This window comes from Engraulis encrasicolus, chromosome 10, assembly GCF_034702125.1.
Source record: "Engraulis encrasicolus isolate BLACKSEA-1 chromosome 10, IST_EnEncr_1.0, whole genome shotgun sequence".
Classification (NCBI taxonomy): Eukaryota; Metazoa; Chordata; class Actinopteri; order Clupeiformes; family Engraulidae; genus Engraulis; species Engraulis encrasicolus.
Window position 1 is genome coordinate 52,096,130 of NC_085866.1, and position 7,500 is coordinate 52,103,629.

General features: G+C 46.9%; 1 protein-coding gene across 2 annotated transcripts in view; it reads left to right on the top strand.

Annotated features, from left to right (window-relative positions):
- Window positions 1–7,500, top strand: part of LOC134457327 (probable phospholipid-transporting ATPase IIA) — a 75,126-nt gene that overhangs the window by 42,236 nt on the left and 25,390 nt on the right. The window lies entirely within an intron of this gene.

Sequence of the window (7,500 nt, forward strand, 5' to 3'; positions counted from 1 at the left end):
CTTATCTGAAGGCCAGGCTCGCCACAGCTGTTGGGGTTCGCCTTCACGGTGGTACTTGAAGGCGATCGCACAGCAGCTGAATTCACTTGCACAGCATGAATCGATCCATACAAAAGACCCGGCCTGTACAGGCCAAAACAACATTAAAATCGGTTCTCTTCAAGATGTAAATACATACATATAACACACACATTATAATACAGAACGCTTCCATACATTCAGAACAATTGAAGTGAAGCTAAGTGCAATGCGGTATAGTAGAGCCCCATGACTGCTTTTAAAACTAAATTAATCACTCACCAGATATCGACGTGGAAAGAAACACACTGGGTTTGGACTCGGACACTCGGACGCCAATCCGGTCTTCAACGCTTTTGTTTTTATGAACACAAGAGACATGAAGTTATAAACGGATCATTATGTTGCTAACCGTAACGTTTGGTTGCTATGTAAAATGCTAGCGACCGACTAGCCATACAGTGTTGAAAGATACTTACAAATAATCTTCACGGTTTAAAAACCTGCGACGTTCACGGCTCTTCACTCCACCAGTGGAGTAAGTAAACACTTTTAGCGCAAAGATGACTGGCAATAAAACACTATTGAATGGTGTATTTTATCGGCAGGAGCTTAAATCAGTTTCAGTAGACGAGGACAAACGGAAAGTCTTTCGAAGAATGTAAACAGCCCCACGAGCGTACTCGGTTCCCATGGCGACGGTATGACTCCACGAGCGGATGACCTGGGTTACACCCTCCCCCCCTAAAGGTGTGTACGTCCCGTTACACCTAAGTGGGCTACCTGAGGAATCTGCACAGCCAAAACCTTTTCGGAGTGAGATCTGTTGCATGAAGACAACAGCGGGTTGTTGAGAGGCGCAACCTAGTCACAGAATGGCATGCACACATACAAAAAAAGGGGAGAACATGTGGCTAGGACAGGCAAGGATTGTCCAACTACACTGTCTAATCTGAAAACAGGAAAAGAAAACCTGAATATCTCCGAAGCTTCAGTGGCCTACCCAGCTCGAGACTTCAGAGAGCCCCCTCCTGGGATATCCACCCGGAAATGAAATAAAAGCGTGAGCTGACAAAAATAGACAATCCAAGCCAAGCAGGCGCAAAATTAGTGCGGCCAGCACCACATCAAAAAACGGAAGACTGGGGTGTGCTGTGACATGCTCGTACCTGTTATCATACTCTGGACAGTGAGGGGATCCCGAACTGGTCGTACTGTAGTCTATCAGGCTGTTCTCTGCATCTTTGGGAGCGTCTGGGAAGAACATTGTGCTCATCTAGAACACCATCCCTGGTAGCAAAGAGCGCATTTCTTTCGATTGGCATAGGCTCCACAGGAGCTTGTGTTGACCTCTCTACATAAGAGATGGATCCATTTCCTTCAAATGACGGTCTAACGGCAGAGCTTGTGGTCCTCTCAGTCAGGTTGGCAGGAGCGAGGGGTCCCTGAGCAAGAGAAGGCGTTGGATGATTTACATCTCTGATCTGTTCTTCCATCAATTGTACTTCATCTGGCCGGGTCAAGACTCTTGCTTCACTCAGGTCGGCGTTCAGCATTTCCCTGGATGGATAGAAGAAGTGATCGTCATCCTCAGAGTAAGAGGCATCATCCGCCACCTGGGTCTCCATCCTGGACTGCCTTCGTGTCCTCGGCCTACTGTTCTGCCTTGGAGCCGGAGCGGCCTCAGGTTCAGACACCGGTAAGAATCCACACGGCAGTAACAGGTCGCGATGTAGTGTGCGTGACGGACCCTCCTTGTTCTCTGGCTTGACTGTATACACAGGTAAGTCACCTGCTCGTCTGATTACCACATGGACATCTGTCTCCCATTTGTCAGCTAACTTGTGTTTCCCTCTGAGCCTCACATTCCTTACGAGGACACGATCACCTGGTTCAAGACTGGATTCAACTACTCTTCGGTCGAAGCGAAGTTTATTACGGTCAGCAATCTTTGTGAAATTCTCAGTGGCAACACGGTAACTCTCCTCTAAACGGTCTTTCAGATCATGCACATACTGGGAGTGGGACTTAGGTTGACTGTTTGTGTGTAGTCCAAATGCCAGATCAACTGGCAGTCGAGGCTGTCTTCCAAACATCAGCTCATAGGGACTAAATCCAGTTACGTCATTCCGAGTGCAATTATAGGCATGCACAAGGGGTTTGACAAACTCTTTCCAACGACACTTGTCTTTGTTCTCCAAGGTGCCCAACATCTGAAGGAGAGTGCGATTGAATCGTTCTACTGGATTTCCCCTGGGATGATAGGGGGTAGTTCTAATCTTCTGAATACCAGCAAGGGAACACAACTCTTTAATGGTGTGAGATTCAAAATCAGGACCCTGGTCACTCAGAAGTTTCTCGGGAAAGCCATAATGTACTAGGAAGTTCTCCCATAAGCACTTGGCCACGGTCTGCGCTTTCTGATTTCGCGTTGGTACTGCAACTGCATACTTGGTGAAGTGGTCTGTCAGGACTAATATATCTTTGGTGTTACTTTGGTCGGGCTCCAAGGATAAGAAGTCCATGCAGACCAACTCCAGCGGCCTGCTGGTCTTGATGTTTACCAAAGGGGCTGCTCTTTCAGTTGCCTTCTTTCGGCGCACACAGCGCTCGCAAGTTTTGATCTTGTGTTCTACACACAGAGATATTCTGGGCCAATAAAACCTTGATCTTACTAGATCATCAGTGCGCTCTATGCCTAGATGACCTAGATCATCATGAAGACTTCTTAAGACTGTGGCTCTGAGTTGACTTGGTAGTACCAGCTGATGTGTGACTTGTCCATGCTCTTGTCTGGTCCTGTACAACACTCCATTCTTCATCTGTAATCGATTCCATCCTCGGAGCCACAGGGCAAGGTCTGGAAGCTCCCGCCTCAGTGAGGGAGATGGCATGTCTCCCGACTCCTTATGCTCAATGATGATTCTGAGTTCAGGGTCATCTCTTTGGGCTTCTCTCATCTCGTCTTCAGTCCATTTACCGATCACAGGAAGTCCATGGTCATCTTCCTGCTGGAACCCTCTGGGTAGAGCATCAGAGTGGATAGCAAGTGATTCCACAAGTGTAACAGATGGATTAAGGTGTGTAGCACTCTCATGTGACCACTGAACATCATGCCTCTCGCAGATGGCTTTTATGGCGTCAGGGAGAACAACGCTTGGGCTTTCTTGATCTTTGAGACAGTGTAGAGTGAACTGCTTAATCCTTTCACATTCTTTTCTTGACGCAATGTCATCCTGAAGCTCTCCATGACTACGACGCGAAACTCCATCTGCGTCTTGGTTTTGAGCCCCTGCTCTATACTGAAGCTTGAAGCTGTATGTTGATAGAGCAGACAACCATCTATAACTTGTGGCATCCAGTTTAGCTGACGTCAGAATGTAAGTTAGAGGATTACTGTCAGTGACCACAGTGAAATCAGTACCATATAGATAATCACTGAACTTAACAGTAACAGCCCACTTGAGAGCGAGAAATTCTAATTTATGAGCAGGGTATTTAGCTTCACTCCTAGATAGTCCTCTACTTGCAAAAGCAATAGCCTTCATTTGCCCATCCTGTTCTTGATACAACACTGCACCGAGGCCTGTGGTGCTTGCATCTGTGTGAAGGATGTATGGGAGCTTAGGATCGGCAAACCCCAGAACAGGTGCTGTAGTGAGCTTGTTAATGATGTTCTCAAAAGCTTCCTGGCATTGTGGAGTCCATCTCTTGCCAAAGGATTCAGATGGGTAGAAGTAACGGGCAGTTGTTTTTCCCTTATCAGGCTTCTTTAGAGGTGGGTAACCAGCAGTGAGGTCATTGAGGGGTTTAATGATCTTAGAATAATCCTTCACAAATCGTCTGTAGTATCCGGAGAAACCAAGGAAAGAGCGCAGCTCTTTTAGATTTCCAGGTACTGGCCAGGTTGTTAGTGCCTCAATTTTTTGTGGATCGGTCTCAACCCCATGCTGTGAAACGATATGACCAAGGTACTTTACTGAGGTCTGGAAAAACTTGCATTTTTCTGATGACAATTTCAACCCATACTCTTTCAATCGCTTGAGGACTTGGAGTAGTCTTGACTCATGCTCTTCCAAAGTATCAGAAAAGATTATGAGGTCATCAATGAAGACTAGTGCCTCCTTACGGTTGAGATCTCCCATGCAGCGTTCCATTAGCCTTTGAAACGTACTTGGCGCATTAGTAACTCCTTGTGGCATTCTGTTGAATTCCCAAAAGCCGAGAGGGCACACAAATGCTGTCTTTTGCTTATCAGCTTCTTCCATCTCTACTTGGTAATAGCCTGATTTAAGGTCAAGGACTGAGAACCACTTAGATCCATTGAGCAATGAGAACACCTCTTCAAGATTTGGCAAAGCATAGGCATCTTTTATAGTCTGTGAGTTGAGTTTTCTGAAGTCAATACAGAGTCGCACTGATCCATTTTTCTTCTTGACAACTACTATAGGGGATGCAAAGGGGGACTCAGATTCACGAATGACACCAGACTCCAAAAGCTCATTTAGATGTTTCTTAACAGCGTCTACATCTTGTGGATGGATGGGCCTAGGCCGATGCTTGAAGGGGGTCTCGTCACTTAGCTTAATACGGTGTTTAACTTTATCCGTATGACCAAAGTCCATGTCGTGTTGTGAAAAGACCTCAGGCATGCTATTGAGCAATCTTGTTACTCGCTCTTTCCACTCTGGGGGTAAGGGAGACTCACCGAAATCAAACTCCATTGGTTTTAAGTCAGCAACGGGCAAGAGAGTGGATGATTCGGGTCCGGTCACTTGCTGAACAGCATGGATCTCTGCTAACACTGCTCTTGGAGGAATGGTTATATCGTGTTGTGTCTCATTCTTCAGCAAGATTGACATAGAACATGAATGCTTGACAGGGAGGCTGTTCAGGGTGTTAGCAACTAGCAGTCCTCTAGGAAGAGAGGACTTAGAGGAAGCCTCTATGACAACAAATCTGTCAGCGTGAGCACTGTTCATATGGATTTTCCCCCCCATGACAATGGTTTGACCGGCTGGTACTACCGCAGAAACTTCGGTTTGCATCCTCACACATCCCAGTACTCCAGTACTGGTTTGCCGTTGCCGTGCTTCAAGGACTTTCAAGATGACTTTATATCCCGGGAGGAAAGATTGAGGTCGGCAATCGTGGTCTTCCACAAAGTTGGAGTAGAGAACATCCAGTGAATTTGTGCCAATGAGGACTTGGGGCACACTGTTCATATCAGGAACCACTAATGCCAGCGTAGGGACCGCAATCTCTTTCCCCAAGAACTCCTCTGGGAACAAAAGGTTTACTTCCACATACCCAAGGTAAGGAACAGCCTCTCCATTGGCTCCTTCTATCTGCAATTCTACATCCAAAAGATCTTTCAGCAGCTTCAGATTATGATGGGACAGATGACTCTTGAAAAAGGACAGTGAGATAGTGGTCACCTGGGACCCGGTGTCTAATAGACAATTAACTTTGTGACCATCAATTGTGACTTGTGCAGTGCATTTGGTTCCGACTAGCTTTGGTGTGGAGATGGGGTAAGTGGTATTAACATTACTAGATTTGCTAACTACTCTTCTGGAATTTCTAGGGCTCTTTATTTTGCCTTCAGTCCCTGTCTGCCCTGCAACAGGGGCTCCTAGAAGTTTAACTGACGGTTTCCAGTGATCTCGTTTTGCTGGTCCCATCGCTCTTGCTTCTCCTTCAGCAGTCGTCGTTTTTCTTCAACCAGAGGAGGATTTGGTTCGCTCATACAGTTGCTGGCCAGATGAGCATCCTCTCCACATCGGAAGCAATACCATGGCCTAGGTCTGCCTCTCGCTGTCAGCTCTGAATTTGGGTGCCTGGCTCCAGCCCTGCCAGATGGTTGTCGTGCCGTCATGGAGAAGTCTCTAGCATGCATGGACAATGGTGCCTGATGGTTCAAATTCTGTGGGGGCTTCACCTGTGCTTGTGCATGTAGAATGGCAAGCTCATGTCTCATTGCTTTCACTTCAGCTGACTCTAGATGGTCATTGTGGGCTTCTTGAACTACTCTCATATCTGCAATCTGTGCCTTAACATCAGCAATCTGCCTTTTCAAGATGTTCATTTCAGTGTCTTCAGAATGCTTGCTTTTGGCTTTACACGGTGTTGTAGTCTGCATGACAGCAATCTGTGCTTGCATCTGATCAATCTGCCTCCTCAAAGATTCTGCTTCAGTGATCTCTGTTTCGATTGTGGGGAAATTGCAGGCTGTGAGCTGTTGTGTTGTAGCTCTCATCTTTGGAGTGGCAGGACTCTGCTTGTATAGTCCAAGATGTTGTGTCATGCGATTCTGCTTGCTGGCTTGTTTATCTTCTTCCGTTCTGATGAGTAAAACCAGGTCAGTGAAAGTCAGTGGTACTGCAGTTTTTCGTTCTAATTGCAGGTCAGAGATCAGCACATTATTCCAGCATCCTCGACAGAACTGCTTTAGGAGGTAACGGTCCCGTTCAGTCTCTGAAATGCCACCTCGCCTGACTACAGCACTCAAGGCGATTTGTAGACGGTTTAAGTAATGGGATGGCTTTTCATTGCGGTCTTGCAGCGTCACCATGAACTTCGCCAGCAGCTCATCTCCATCCTCTACTGAGCCATAGACTGAATCTAACAGCTGAAGGTACACTGATGGCAAGGCATGGGGGTTGACATGTCTAATGACGTCAGTGGCTGGGGGCAATAGGCTGTCTAGGATTTTTCGTGTCCTATGCAGGTCAGACATGGATGGATCGGTTAAGATCAAATCAACATTTGCCCTCCAGGTTTCATTGTCAAGTTCACTGTTTGGACGTGGAATTTTCCCGGAGAAGGGTCTGAGACGGAAGGAGGATGGCATTGGAGCTAGAGCTTCGTTGGTACGCACTACATGCTCGACAACCATACGTTGTACAGCAGGTGGATTCACATCATTCACCGTAATGGCTGGGGGCATCACTGCAGCTGTCTCACAGTCGCCTCTGTCTTTGTTCAACAGAGGGCCTTGGCGGTGGTTTAAGTTAACAGGCAGTTGAGAAGATAGGGCGGTTGTCAACATAGCAGATGGTGACGGGTTGTTAATTGTTATAGTTGAGGGCAATGACTGTGGTCTCCTCATGGTAGTCTGACGCGGCAGGGAAACAGCATGTGTTGGTGATGCTTGTGTAAATGCCCTCGATCCAACCTGACCATGGTGAATTGAAGGAGACGGTGGCAACACTGTTGGTGACACTTCAGGTGACACTGGTCCCAGCAGGAGGGAGGGTTGCTGCATGGATGGCACTTCTATATTCTTGGACTCTCTACTAATGGCAGGGATAGACACATCTTTTCCTCTTTGCATCTTCATAAGCTCTTCTTGGAGCACCAGTTCAAAAGACCTTCCACTCTTATTGGCAATGGCTTGCAGTTCCTCGAGGTAGCCCTTGGTAGCGTTACTACTGGCGGTACTAGTGTAAACACTGTCTAAAGAGCGTACAGAAAAAATAA